The sequence below is a fragment of the Myodes glareolus genome, chromosome 10 (genome assembly GCF_982192425.1).
Source record: "Myodes glareolus chromosome 10, mMyoGla1.1, whole genome shotgun sequence".
Taxonomy (NCBI): domain Eukaryota; kingdom Metazoa; phylum Chordata; class Mammalia; order Rodentia; family Cricetidae; genus Myodes; species Myodes glareolus.
The window spans coordinates 22,165,091-22,180,663 of NC_142035.1; the positions used below are offsets into that span (position 1 = coordinate 22,165,091).

General features: G+C 42.1%; 1 protein-coding gene across 3 annotated transcripts in view; it reads left to right on the forward strand.

The window, feature by feature from the left end:
• Positions 1 to 1,366: 1,366 nt before the first annotated feature.
• LOC125404770 (protein NDRG3) overlaps positions 1,367 to 15,573 on the forward strand; it is a 64,853-nt gene continuing 50,646 nt past the window's right edge. For all 3 annotated transcript variants that reach the window (XM_087911063.1, XM_087911065.1, XM_087911064.1), the window contains exon 1: positions 1,367 to 1,481. The gene's annotated coding sequence lies outside the window, so the exon portion shown is untranslated. The remainder of the gene's footprint in view (positions 1,482 to 15,573) is intronic.

Consider the following 15,573-nt stretch of genomic DNA (forward strand, 5'->3'; position numbering starts at 1 on the left):
TTGATTAAAAATGAGGATCTCTGAGTTTGGAGCCAACCTAGTCTACATAGTTCCAGAACAGCCACTACTAAATGGAGAGACCCTGTCTCAAAAACAAAAAAGTTTGATTATATTTGTTTGTTCTCGTTCTCCAAGAATAATGATCTTTAGTTAATTATACTTAGTATTAATAAGATAATAGGTTAATAAGCTCTTGAGAGAGTATATGCCCTGTACATTGACTACATACGAAATTCTAGGCTAGTATGATATCTTGGAGTTTCTATTAGTGTGATAAAACAACATGGCCAAAATTAACTTGGGGAAGGAGTTTGTTTTGTTTTACTTTCTAGGTAACAGTTCATCAGTGAGGGAAGATGGTGGGAACTGTTATCAGGCCATAGAGCAGTTCTCAACGTTCCTAATGCTGTGACCCTTTAATACAGTTCCATGTCTTGTGGTGACCCCAACCATAAAATTATTTTGTTGCTACTTCTTAAGTAATTTTGTTGCTGTTATGAATCATAATGTCAATATGTGACATGCGACCCACAGGTTAAAAAGTGCTGTCTACCAGTTTGCTCTCATGGCTTTCTCAGTCTGTTTTGTTATGCCATCCAGGACCACCTGCCCACAGTAAGCTGGCCCTCCCTCATCAGCCATCAATCAAGAAAATACACCACACAGGCCAATTTGGTGGGCATTTTCTCAACTGAGATTCTCTTCCCAAATGGCTTTGTTTATGTCACGTTGACATAAAAGCGGCTGGCATGTACAGGCTGCATGTATATTGTGATTCCGGTCTGGAGAAATAGCTTAGTGGCTAAGAGTGCGCATATTCTTGCAAGGATGGAGTTCGCGTCTAAGCCGCCATATTTGGTGGCTCACAACATTCTGTAACTCCAGCTTTAGGGGGAATCTGCAACCTCTGGCCTAGTTGGACACCTGCTACATTCATGCATGACAGCACACACACGTAATTCACAATGAAAATCTTTAATTGTTGTCTTTAACTTAGTATGTACAGTCGCTTTTTGTAGAGTAACTAGCTCATACTCAAGAAAGCAAATGATATGGCCGCCGTTAACAGATGAAAGAGGACTAGGAATTTGAACTCTTGAGACTCGAATTCTAGCTCAGGAGTGCCAGCTGATCTTGCGTGTAGTTTTAAACCTTGTTAGAACAACTATGCCATGGCCCTTAACGACTTACTAGTAATTTAACTAAGAGGAATAGGTAAACTGGTGTGCAGATTGAGCTTTTCACATCTCCCTAGGCAGTTGAGACCGCTAGAAGAAAAACTACAGTCAAGATGGCGCTGTCAGGCTTTCCAGACCTTGCCACCATCTTTTCTGTAGTTCCCAGGTTAGGTGAGCGCGTTGCGCATGCGTAAACCTCCGGCATCCTTAGCGCGCGTGCGCAGCGCAGCGCCTCCCCCGCCCCTCGTTGCTGCCGCTGCTGCTGCGGCTGCTGTTGACTGACGGCCCGCGCTAGCGCTTCAGGTGAGTGAGTGCCTCCGCCACAGCGGGCGGAGGGCGCGCGGCGCGGTACACCCGCTTGTCGCTCCCCTGGTCGCTGCGGGCCGGTGGCCGCACGGCAGGCCCCGGGTCCTTGCAGTCGGCCTGCTCCGAAACCCCGGCGCCTTGCACGTTCAGCCTGGCCTCCCGCGCCCCTGCCGGCACCTAGCCCGCGGGGAGCAATGGTGCCTTGCTGGGGTTGAGCCTCCCGCCGGAGGCCTGCACCCTCTGTCGCAGGGACCCTCTGGGGGCGTCATCGTCTTCCCGGCTCCCACAGCGCAGATCGGAGCTCCTAGATCTGAGCATCCACCTACTCCGCTGCCCCTCACAGCCCAGAGAGTTTTGACAGGGGCCTTGACTCGCCTTCAGTGGGTTCCGTCGCAAAGCCACTGAGGTCTCCCTCTCTCCTGGGACCCCACGACCCTGGTTTGCATAAAGCCCACTTTGTAGTCAAGGAAACTGAGGCACTGAGAGGTGAAATACCGTGTCCAAGGTCATGGGACTGACAAGTGACACGGCCAGCTCTCTAACTCAGAGGCTTTAGGGCTTTCACAGCCAGGGCTGGTGGAATTTGATCTTGTATCTTTAAATTTTTTGGAAATACTCTTGTCATTTCTAGAGTTGCTTTTAGAAGTGGGCTATGAATCGAATTATCTTCTTGTCAGTACTGTGAAGCGCTATTGTGATAACAATTGCGATGTTAATACGAGCTGGCTCGCTCCCAAATACTCGCTTTGTGCCAGTATCTTGCTAAGCGTTTTATTAAGATCGTTCACCTTTGTACCTCACTACTTTCCCATCCAATGCTTACCCCCTTCTTTTCCTTGAAGCTTTTTTTCCTCTCTGCAGAGCTCTCCTCCCTGTCACACAGGTAGACTTGAGTCTTGGCTTAAGCAGGGAGGCTCTCCCCTGGTGGCTCTCTGACAGAACATAGGAAGCTTTGCCTGCATCCCCCCACCCCCCAGCCCCCACCTGCCAGCCCCCAAGGTATAATTAGCCTTCCTTTTCTAGCTGCTAGGACTAGACTAGCTGGACTGGCTGGACTTGGGGAGGTGACAGAGCAGATTTAGCCAGTACTCACCGCCTTTGGGGACTTTTTGGCTCTGCTCCAGAGCTGTTCTTGAACATTTTTAGGCTTTAAGATAAAAAGGGAAAGCGTTGACACGGGTGATGCGGAATCTGAGACACCTCCTTTGATTTGAGTCCCAAATGAACAACTATAAAAATGTGTTGATTTTTGCCCCCAAAATAACTAGCTCAAACTGCCCTTTTCTTCCTTAGCAAATCTTCCTCCGCACTTCAAAGGCTCCAAAAAATGTTCACCTTCCTTGGAAAGCCTTCCCTACTTAATTTTCCCAACTAGAATTTAAAAATGCACAACAGGCTGCAGGCGTGTGCTTTACTTTCAGGTCTGTTCTCCCCTCGAGGTCAGACACCATGTTTGCACCCCTAGATGACAGGCTCCTAGTAGACCCTTGGTACATACTGAAGTCCCCCTGCTCCTGGTTCTTACTCCAAGGGTGATGTACTCTTGCTGTCCTTCTGTTAGTCCTCGTGTCCTTCAGTTTCTCTTTGCTGTCCCTCCCTTTAGATTTATCTTCTGATTATCCTCACTCGTCCTTAGTCTATCCTTTTGTTTTTAAAATTTTGCAGATAATGGTCTTGCATCTAGAAGTCTTCCCAACAGTGGAGCTGATCTGTGCTTCTTTAGCCTACAGGGAAGTTCTTATTTTATGACGGTAGGAGAGTACAGGAAGCTTTTGACAGTTTAGTCTGTCTGTACTAAAGTCCATGTGAGATGCATTTTTTCATTCTACTTATTACCCTAGGTGACATCAGCATGATCATAGTTTTTATTGTAAATCAATACTTGGTATTTATAATAAAATTAATAATATTCACAAGACCCTTTTGGGGACAGCAGATATGCATAGAGATTTTCTTCATAAATGAAGCTGCTGCTGTTTTTGTTTGGTTGGTTTGGTTTTTGGATTTATTTATCTATTTGTGCCTCTGCCCGTATTAGATCACATGTGCCCCGCAGCATGCACGTGGGGGTTAGAGGACAATTTTGGAGAGTCAGTTCTTCTATGCGGGTCCTGGGGTTTGAAATCAGGTCATCAGGGCTGGGGGAAAGGGCCTTCAACAGCTAAGCCATTTTACCAGCCCGATTATTTTATGTTTTTCTGCAGTGCCTCTTTTCGTAGGCCACTCTAGCCTCAAACTCATGATCTTTTGACCTCAGCCTCTGGAATACTGGGATTTCAGGCACATGAAGTTCTTTTCAAGTTTATGAGGGGGCTTGCTTGCTATGCTGTGCATGTGGAAGTCAGAGGACATCTTTGCAGAGTCAGTTCTAGCCACTTACCTTTATATGGGTTTCAGGGATTGAATTCAAGGTGCCAGGCAAGCATCGTTAGCTACCGAAAGACTCTAATAAAACTTCTTAACTAATTATTTGAAATGATTTCCTGATTTTACAGTGAATTATTATTGTGTATAAGGTATGGTAATGGCTATTGTGGAAGATTCAGAGCCGAACAGACCATGATTCCCTTTCAAGCAGTTTACTAGCTGACTAGGGAACACTATTTAACTGTGACATACCGAAAAATTGCCACATTAGATTGTAAGCAAAGCAATATGAGAATATAATGAACTGATAGTCCGATGTGGGAATTGTTCATTTTTCTGAGATAAGGTCTCTTGTATCCCAGTCTGGCCTTAACTCCTGACCCTCCTGTCTCTATCCAAGGGCTGGGCTTCTGGCTTGTGCCACCACACCCAGTTTGGAAAATACCATAAAATTATATTCAGTTTGCAAACAGGCATTGGTCTTCCCTTCTCATTTTGCTAAGCAGTTTCCTGAGAACTGAATCTGTCCAAGGTTAGAGAACAGTCCATGCTCTCTATTCATTAAGAATTTGCTAGAACTGAGGGGCTAAGTCGTGACAGAGAGCATAACTAGTGTGTGTGAGGCCTTGGAAACCATTCCCAGTGTTTCTTCTCAGTGTGAAGACATTAACCAGCAGCTCTTAAAATTCCAGGTCTGTGCTTCGCTCAAGGAGTAGAGGAGATAAATGCATTCGTGGCTGTAGGGAGAAGATAAATGTTTCCGACCCCTGAGGACATTGTATAGATATTGTTCAGGTGCACAGTGGAGGGGTTGGGTGTGGTGTGGACTTCGGGGAAGAGACTGGAGGAGTAGTGTGCACAACAGCAGTGGGAGCACTTCTAGGGAGGAATTAAGGTTTTCAGAGCTTGACAGATTGATAGTGTCAGAGCTGAAAGGACAAGGAGAGCATTTTGAAAGTCTGGGTGATAAAACTGAGACAAGATAGCAGTGTCTGCCATGGATAAAGGAGATGTAACAAAACCAAAGAACCTGGCTTGATTGTATTAGAACCATAGTTCTCTTTTTAAAAAAAAAAATTAACATTTTTTTATTTAGTTCACATACTGACTACAATTTTCCCTCCCTTCTCTCCTCCCATTCCCTTCCCCCGCAATGCCATCTCCACCCCTCCCTATCTACATCTGTCTCCATTAAGAAAGGGGCAGAGCCAGGTGGTGGCACACGCATTTAATTCCAGCACTCAGAAGGCAGAGATAGGCAGATCTCTGCGAGTTAGAGTCCAATCTTGTCTACAGAGTGAGTTCCTGGATAGACTCCAAAGCTACATAGAGAAATCCTGTCACGAAAAAACAATGGGGAGAGGGGCAGGCCTGCCATGGGCTGAATTAAGCCTGGCATGTCGTGTTGACCCAGGGCAGAGCTCCTCCCTATGCTTCAAGGCTGAGCGAGGTAACTGGCATGCAGGCAAATGGATGGATCTAGAAAAAAATCATTCTGAGTGAGGTACCCCAGACCCAGAAAGACAAACATGATGTGTACTAACTCAGAACCATAGTTCTTAACTTCGACTGCATCAGTCAACTAGACAGCTTATTAGCACATTGCTTCGCTTGCTTCCAGAGTTTGGGATTCAGGAGGTCTTAATGGGCCTGAGAACTGGCAGTTCTTACACATTCTCAGATCATGTCGATTCTCTTAGTCTGAGGGCCACACTTTGAAAACCACTAGATAAGAATGTTAAAAAGCTAGTCAGCAAATGTCAAAGAACTTGTTCCAGAGAGGGAGAGAGAGGAAGAGGGGGTGGGAGAGAGAGGGAGGGAGGGAGAGAGAGAGACTGTTTGTTACTGGCATAGGTCAGTTCTGAAAAAAATACATATAACACCATAATAGTCACTTCAAAAAATGGGATATAGGAGCCTGGGGAATTGAGTTTTGAAATGTATACCTTTGTATGTTATTTTTGCATTGTACATGTATTGCTTTTGTATTTTAAAAAGGAAAGAAAATGAGACCTTGAAGATTCATATTAAAATATTTATGAATTTTTTTAAAAAGCTCAATAAAGCAATCTAGTCATACAACAAACATTTTTAGTGCCTGCTGTATGGCAGATACTGGTAGCTTCTGGAAATACAAATCGTTTGCTAAAGCGTGGAGTCTGTTGATAGGGCTCCGCAACAACTCCAGTTAGTATTGTATGTGAGCTCCCTGGGAGCAGGGGTCAGGGCCTGGCTGATAATAGACACTTGATAAATGATGAATGCATGATCAAATTCAGGCAAGAATGAGGACAATAGGAAAGAAAATACCAAATGGAAGGTTTGTTTTTGTTTTTGTTTTTTGTTGTTTTCTGGGTTGCAGAAGTGGGGGGTAGGGTGTCTATGTGTGGGGGGGATGATAAGTCTAATAAGCAATATGAAAGGAACAGTATCAGGAAGGACTCTGGGAGGTAGAAGCAGGAGGATCAAGAGTTGAAGGTATTCTTGGCTACATAGCAAGTTTGAGGCCATCTCAGAAAGGTGTGCCAGGGAGAGGAGGGGCCCTCTGAAGATCAATAATGCAGAGATTAATAATACTGCAGGTTTAATTCTGAAAAGACGTTGTCTATTTTGAGAAATTCCCTTTCCCCTCAAGAGGCTGCTTGAGAACAGCACACAAAAATTTGCCAAGATTGAGAATACGTATTTATAGGTTTTTCAGGGTTTACTTTGGTAGATGAAGAAAAACCTTAGTTATAGAGCTAGCTAGCTGTTGTATTTATAACAATAACCTATTATTTTGTCATTACTTTCCTTGTATATATTCACATAAAATTAACTGGTATATGGAGGACATTTTAAATAGAAAAATGAATTGCTTTGAACTGGGTATGTATCTCAGTAGTAGAACCCATGTTTAGTATACCCCAGGCTCTAGGTTTGATCCTCAGTCTCCCTCCTCTAGAATGGCATTCTCTTTAAAAAAAAAAAAAAATCCTGTGTTTTGTATAATTAACCCAGCTTGACATATTATCAGTCCTAAGTAAATATTTGTTATCTCAGTAGTACAGCCCGTGCTTAGTATACCCCAGGCTCTAGGTTTGATCCCTAGTCTCTTTCCCCTAGAATGGTATTCTCTTTTTTTTTTTTTTTTTTTAAAAAATCCTATATTTTGTATAATTAGCTCAGCTTAACATATTATCAGTCCTAAGTAAATATTGTTGTTGCTGGCTATAGGAGAGCACAGTGAAGGAATTGTGCCTACTTTGCATTCTGAGTTGCATTCCATATAAACATTAATTATGGTACTGAGCATGCTATGCTATTAAACCTAATGTGGGGCCATGAGTGTAGAGCTGTTAGGCTCCCTGAGTGTGTAGGGGCTACTTTTTGTCTTTCCCAGAGACTTAATACAGTAAATTAAGATTAGTTTCCTGGGGCCAACAAACTGGCTTACTGGGTAAAAGCTCTTGCTGCAAAACCGAGTTTGGGCCCTGGATCCCATGTAATGGTGAAAGGAGACACTGACTCCACAAAGTTGTCCTCTGACCTCCATGTGCTTGCTGTCTCCACAACATCATAGACACATTCACATTCATAAATTTTTTAAATACATTAATTTCCTAAGTATAGGGATGGCTTCCACTAAGCTTTGACTATGTTATTTTATCAACCAATGCCCATAGACTACAGTCTGAGTTTTTCAGTTGGTCAGGATTCAATTCCAAATACAGCATTCTTTATACTTCATCTCTTGACTCATTAAAACATCTTGTTATATATTTTGTAGTATCTTTTTTCTTTTTCTTTTCTTTTTTTTTTTTTTTTGAGACAAGATTTCTCTATAACTTTGGAGCCTGTCCTGGAACTCACTCTGTAGACCAGGCTGGCCTCAGATTCACAGAGATCCACCTGCCTCTGCCTCCTGAATGCTGGGATTGAAGGTATGCATCAACACAACCTGGTTTTATGTAGTATCCTTAAGGAAGATGCTGTTTTGACTTTTAGGGAAATAGCTGTCATCTGGGAGTACTATCAATGTGATGGTTTACAAACTTATAAATCAAATAAATTAGGATAAGGAAATCATATGTAGATCATAAATGTATTATGAAATTGCATCTCAATTCTAGTTGCAATTTAAGATTTGAAATCATATCAACTTCCCATTATTTCAAAATTGTGATTTTTTTTTGAGAAATAGTATTTGTTTCATAAAACAGTTTATTGGAAATGACAGTTTTGTTGGTTTATCCTTACAGTGCTTCTACATTTTTTAATTATTTATTTTTATTTTATGTGCATTGGTGTGTATTGTCTGTGTGAGGGTGTTGGGTTCTCTGAAACTGGAGTTACAGACATTTGTGGCTGCATTATGAGTGCTGGAAATTGAACCAGGGTCCTCGGGAAGAGCAGTCGGTGCTCTTCACTGCTGAGCCATCTCTCCAGTCCCATGCTTCTACATTTTTATACCTAAGGTTTCAGTTTGTGGTTCAAAAGTGAATGAGCCTCATGGTAAAACTCGGTGGTAGAGTCCTTATTTAGTAAGCATGAGGACCCAGTTTCAGAAAAGAAAGAAAAAATTGAATGCTTTCTTAAAATTATGAGAATTTAGCAGCAAGTCCATTGTGGATTAATCTCTACAGTTTGACAGAGAGAAGAGGAAGATGAGTTTATTGTCTCTTCCTGAAGATGAGAAGCTTGGGCTGGGGTTCGGGGTGGGGGCAGAGCTCCTCCTAGTAGTCTTCAGCCTTGGAAGATGCTGCTGTGTTGAGATGGAGATGTGTTGACCATAACATAACTTGGGTCCTTAGACCTCCCACAAGTAGATTGCTTTTCCTGTAACTTCAGGTGGGTGTTGGTCTATTCCTTGTAATAATAGTCAAAGTTTGTATATTGCTTTTCTGTTTTCAAAATTTGCTGATCATTAAATTCCTAATAGGCTTTAAAAATGTCTTTTTTTTTCTATTGCTGTGATAAGACACCATGAGTAAGGCAATTTATAGAAGAAAGGGTTAATTTGGGGCTTATAGTTTCAGAGGGTTAAAATCCGTGACCATCATGGCGGGAGCATGGCAGCAGTCAGGCAGGCATGATGCTCATATCTCATCTCAGCAGATGAGAGCTCATATTTTGAGTCACAGCCAGGAAAGGAGGCAGGGTGAGCTAACTGGGAATGATGTGGGTCTTTGAAACCTCTAATCCAATGACAAACCCCCTAATCCTTCCCAAACAGTTCCACCAACTGGGGATCAAGTGTTCAAATATATGAGCCAATGATGGGCATTTTCATTCAATCTACCACAGAAACCAAACCTGAAAAAAATAAAGAATTAATAAGCAATTGGCACCAAACAGAAAAAAAAATTGATAATAGAGACTTGTCCAAGATCTGCATGCGGAATGCTAGCATTCAAATCCTTGCTCTACTAGCTTGCCAACTGTGTGGCTTTTGGCAAATTACAAAACCAAGCTGTGCCTCAGTTTCTTCATCTGTAAAAGGTATAAGACTACACTGCCTACCTTATAAGTGTTGGAACGTAACATGAAATAATGAATGGATAAAATGCTTATCCTGGTACCTGACATAGGGTAAGCACTCGGTAACCGTGGCAGGTATGAACATGACGTACTGCTGTTAGGGCTCCTGTTTGTCACTTACCCCATTCAGACTGTAGATAGGAACAAATTGTTTTCAGGGATTCTGCTTTCAGCTGGTAAGAACCCGGAGCCCTTCCAAGCTCTGTACCAGGGCCTTGCCAGCAGTAGCCTCCCTAGTGTCTTGAGCTGCGTCCTTCAGAGTGGAAGGCAGAAGGGTGTGCTTCTGGTGCTAGAGTTGCTTTAGATAAGCCCTGTGCTAGAAAACTCTTGGTTGGGAGTCTGTAATTAACAAGATCTCTCTATGGGGATTGCTTTGTTCTAGCCCTTATCTGTACCAAGACCCTAGAATGAATAAAATGAACACAGGGATTTGCAGTTTGGCAGTCTCTGCAAATCTATTTACCACCTGCTGCCAGAACCCAAGGATGACACAGCAAAAGGGGGGTGGTCTGTCGTCAGGGGTGTGGTTATCCCTTATCCAGGACGAGGAGAATCAAGGGTATTTCCTGTTGGAATGAAGATCTATGAGTATACCTCAGCAGCCACATTTGACCCTCACTCCCCTCCTTTGCTTATGTAGCAAGATAGGTAGCTTCTAGAACTATTTCTTTCTGTAAAGAGATATCCAGATTTTCATTTGTGCAGGGAAAAGTCTGTGAGCTAGATTTTAAAAGGTTTATTTGTTCCATGGAATTGGTTTGTTTATTTGTCTTCCCAGGCTGTCTCTTGAGATCCTTTGCTTTATAAAGGGCCCCTAGGGAACAGCGGTGAAACCAACATCCATTACCCTAGATGCTTGGGAGGATGCCTAAGTCAATGGTTTTATGATTAGATTAATTCAGGCTTTAAGCCTGACAGAGCTTAAGAGCCAAGTAATCACATAATTGTGTTTCTTATAGATGGAAGTACGGAATGTAGCCCAGTGTCCTGGAATATCTTCCAGAATCTGGGCTTGGTGTCCAAAGAGTGGTCTTAGCCCCATTGGTGTGTGGATTTAGTCAAATGGTCTTAGCCCCATTCGGTGTGTGGATTTAGTCAAATCACTTAAATTTTCTGTCTCTTCTTTATTGAAGGAAAGGGACACTGCTGGAGACCAGTGCTTCTTAGCCTTGGTTGTATTTAAGAACTACCCACGGACCTTTAAAAACAACGCCCAAGTCCTGCCCCAACCAGCTAAAATGGTCTTTAAGATTGAGGCCTTGCATTGATATTCTTTAAAGTTCCAGGGTCCAGGTGTAGCTAAGAAAACTGTAGACAAGATGATCAAAGATTTTGTTGCTTTTAATTTAAATGTTTTAATTTATGAGAATTTCATACACAAGTACTGTATTTACATAATGTCCTCCCTCTTTTCCCTCCAGTTCCTCCTGTGTCTTCCCCCAACTCCTTCTCAAATTTTTGGCCTCTTCTATTATTATTATTAAATATCTATAAATACACAACACACGACCTAGTTGATCCATTTAGTGTTGTTCATATGTATATGGGTTTGGGGCTGGCCATTTTAAATTGAATAACTTATCAGGGAGTTTGTTCCTGGAGAAAATTGACTGTCCCTCTCTCAGCTCTTCATCTAGTGTGGGCCTTGTGAGATTTCCCCCGGCTACATTAACATGTCTGCTGGTGTTGTCATTATACAGGTCTTGTTTAGGCAACCATATTATTGAGACTTCATGGGCACCCCTTCCCTGTCTAGAAGATACTACCTAGCAGCAGGGATCCTGGTTGTCTGACTCTTAGTCTTTCTGCCGTCTCTTTGGAATGTTCCTTGAGTCTTAGGTGTAGAAGTTGCACTGTAGATGTATTGATGGGAGCTGAGCGTCATACAGTCGGTTGTTCTCTGTATTTTGTCCAGTTGTGAATTTATTTATTTGGTTTTGTTTGTTTTCTGAGACAGAGTTTCACAGAATAGACTATGCTGGCCTTGAATTTAGATCCACCTGCCTCTGCTGGGATTAAAGGTGTGTGTCACTACACCCACCAGATTTCCTTTGTTCCCTTCCTTTCCTTAAAAAAATGTATTTGAGGTGTAATCAATCACACCTGCTGCTCTTGCAGAGGCCCTGAATTGCATTCCCTGAACCCACACCAGGCAGCTCACAACTGCCTGGAACTCAGTTTCTGGAGATCCACTGTTCTCTTCCGGTCTCCACAGGCACCTGCAAGTACATGGACATACCAACCATACATACACATAAATAAAAGTAAAATGTTGAAAAAATAAAGAATTTCCTTTTTAATTTTTTATTTAAAAATACAAAAGTTTAGTTTATGTGTTTGAGTGTTTTGTTTGCATGTATGTATGTGTCAGGAGAGTGCTGGATTTATTGGAAGTGGAGTTAGGGATCATTGTAAGCTGCTATGCAGATACTGGGAATTAAACCAGGGTTCTATGGAGGAGCAGCTAGTGCTCTTATTAAGTCTAATAAATGGAGATTTATCTAACAGTTTCCATCTTTTCCGACTGATGCAAAAGAAACTTTTTTGATAAGGGATGAGAACTGTACTTACCTATGTTTTTTTTACTGGGAAGTTGAGGCCATTAATATATCAAGTTATTATTGAAAGGTGTATGTTATTTTCATTACTATGTTATTGTTTGGTAGGGTTTTTGTTGTTTCTTTTCCAGGTCTTGTATTTAAATGATCATAGCTTCATTTGTTTTCTTCCTATGGTCTTTTGGCTATGCTCATTTCTCTCTTCAGTCTGAAGTGTTGCTTCTGGTATTCTCTGTGGAGCTGGTATGGTGGACATGAATTCTTTTACACTGTTTGTATCGTGGAAAGTTTTCTTTTTCCTTCAACTACAGCAGCTAGATTTTCAGGGTGCAGTTGCCTAGGCTGGCATCTGTGGTCTTTTAGAATTTAAAGCACATTGCTTCAGGCTCTTTTGGCTTTTAAAGTCCCTACTGAGAAATCAGCTGTTATTCTAGTGGGTTTGCTTTCATATGTAACTTGTGATTTTTCTCTTGTAGCTTTCAATACTTTTTCTTTGTTCTGTGTATTTAGTGTTTTAACTATAATATGCTATGGGGAATTTCTTTTCTACTCCTGTCTCTGGTGTTGTTGGCTTCTTATATGTCTTCCTTTCTTAGGGGAAGTTTTCCTCTCTGACCCTGTTGAAGATCTGGTCTGTGCCATTGACCTGAGATTCTTTTCCTTCTTCTATGCCTATGATCCAAAGATTTGGTCTTTTCATAGTGTTAATAAGTTCCTGCATGTTTCTGCCATGTTTTGTTTTGATTTCATATTATTTGTTTGATGGTCTAATTCATCTACTTTATCTCAATAAGATTGAACTGAAAAACTCAATAGTCCAATTAGAAAACTCAGAGGTTCACTATGTGGTTGTGACTAGTTTGGAACTCACTATATAGATAAAACTGGTGTCAAACTGACTTCACCAAGTGAAGTCTTTCTAGTGGTGAGATTAAAGGCTTTTCCACATCTGGCAAAGATGACCAAGTTTCAAACAACTGATAAAGCTAAGCTTCTGTATCATTCTTCTTAGGAACCATCAGTGTTGTCCGTACAATATAAAGTGGTCTGTGTCTCTTGGTTCTGACTCAGTTTCCTTTACAACTTGTCTGCTTTCAAAGCTTTGGTATTATGTGGTACATTTTTCTCTTGCCTTGAGTGTCCTCACTTAGAATGCTCCTGCACTCCAATTATTCAAACATATCCTGTCAGAGCTATCATTCTCGCCTCCTTTGGGAATCTCTTGGCCATCCTAGCCCTTAGTTATCTCCTATGTGCACTGGGGAAGATTCTTTTAGCTCTGAAGCTATGCTCAAAACACTAGATGTGGTGCACGATAACCTAAGGACTCCCTTTCTTCTTGGTAAGATGGTGAAACTTGCATACTATTAAACATGTATGTTATTTCTTGTATTGTCGGATACTCATTCTGTGTTCTATTTTGTAAGTTAGTTGATGGATAGGTCTTTTCTAGCTGTCGTCTTCAGTCCAATAGGAGTTCTTAGCTCTTGACAAAGTGGAGCATTTGCCAGCAGATCTCTGCCCTCTCATCCCCTGTCTTTAAGGTAGTTTCCCTTCCTGAAACTTTTTTTTTTAATTCTGTCATTCCCCACACATAGAGTGCTTTGTTCATTCAGACAAGGTCTCTCTATGTAGTCCTAACCATCCTAGAGCTTGCTATGTAGACCAGGCTGACCTCCAACTCAGAGATCTACCTGCTTCTCCTTCAAGTGCTGGGATTAAAGGTGTGCACCACATTTATATGTACTTGAAAGTGCAGATTACTTTCTTCATGAAACTTTTTCAGTAACCACAACCTGTATTGATTATCCTTTGTCTTAAACCTGTGTAACTTAGGGTGCCTTTTTTCTTTCTGTCTTCCTTTCTTCCTTCCTTTCTTTCTTTTCTTTCTTTCTTTTTGGTTTTTTAAGACAAGTTTTCTTTGTAGCTTTGGAGCCTATCCTGGAACTAACTCTGTAGACCAGGCTGGCCTTGAACTCACAGAGATCCATCTGCCTCTGCCTCCCAAGTGCTGGGATTAAAAGTGTGCGCCACCACCACCTGGCCTTTCTTCCTTCCTTCCTTCCTTCCTTCCTTCCTTTCTTCCTTTCTTCCTTTCTTTCTTTTTGTTTTTGTTTTTCAAGGTAGGGTTTCTCTGTGTAGCCTTGACTGTCCTGGAACTCGATTTGTAGACTAGGCTGGCCCCAAACTCAGAGATTTGCCTGGCTCCATCTCCTAAATGCTGGGATTAAAGGTGTGTGCTGCCATCACCCAGCTAGGGTAGTTTTCTTAACTGATGGTTATGCCCTACAGAGGTTATTTGGCATTGAATGGAGGCAGTTTTGTTTGTTAAAGCTATTGGAGGATAGTGCTATTGCCATCTAGTTGTAAATGTCTGGGATATTACTAAATAAACATGGTAGTGCATAGAGTACATTCCCCAACACTGTCTTTGTCTATGATGATCAGTGAGGCAGTGTGTGAGACCAGGCATAGAGTCAACGTCTGCAGTCAGAAAACTTGAGTTTCAATTCCAGCTGAGCCATTTATTGGTGGCAGTAGTTTAGTTGATCTGTTTGTCTTCTTAAGCCTCAGTTTTTTCATCTTTATAATAGCGACGTTTCCAGTACCTCTACTTTTTACTGTGATAATCCACTGAGCTACTAGGGGAGAGAGAGAATGAATACATGAGTCTGCATGCTATTCCAGTGCTCTGGCCAATCCTGTGGGTGCTTCCTGCTTCTTTTAGCTATAACTGCTTCAGGACTAGCTGCAGCTGGCTCCTTCCAGTTCATTCTCCCTTCGTGTGCCTTGTGTTTGCTCCCTGCATTCTGTTCTGGTAATCTGTCTGCAATCTTGCCAAAACCAAGTGATTGACTTTGCCCCTAGAATACAAATGAGTATCTTGGTATCAGTATGTCCAGACAGAGCCAAAGATAACAAATTACCTTGGTCATGGGAGAATGCTATGAAGTAAGACAGGACTTTATTTCTGCCTTAAAAAAATGTTTTTAAGCGCTGAAAATTTCACAGCACAGACTCCCATGTTCCTTTGAGTCAGACCAAATGTACCTGCCTGCTTCTTTGCTGAGTGACCTTTACCAAGTTCTTGATTCATACTACATTACTAATTGATTGACCTCTTAGAATTACAGTAAACTATGACATATAAGGTGAGCACTCACCCTGAGGAAAATATGAAGTACGTCATTTATAGAGAAGTCAGAATATCAGTCCTTTCCAGGACCCAAAAAGATCATTCTTCCCAACTTCTTCCCTTTACAGAAAAAGAAACTGAGGCCCTGACAGGGAAAATGCTTTGCCCAGTGTCACCCAGCCAGTTATGGGCCTGCGTAGGTCCAAAGTACACCCCTGATGTCCTTATGGATTCTCTCGGACTGGAAATGCCCATGTATCTTCAGGCTTCTACTTTCTGAGTAGACAAAGGCTTGCCTTTTGCATCTCTGGACTTTACTTGAGATGCTAGGAAGGAACCTGCTGCCTCACGCATGCTGGATAAGCACACCACCACGAGCTGGCTCTCCACGCTGGTGTGCTCTGCAGAGACCTAGCAGCCTCACTGACACTTGGCAGAGCTCCTGTGCCTTTCTGGTTTCTTCTCAGAGATTTGTCACACTAGTTAACAGCCTCGAATTGGAGCGCTT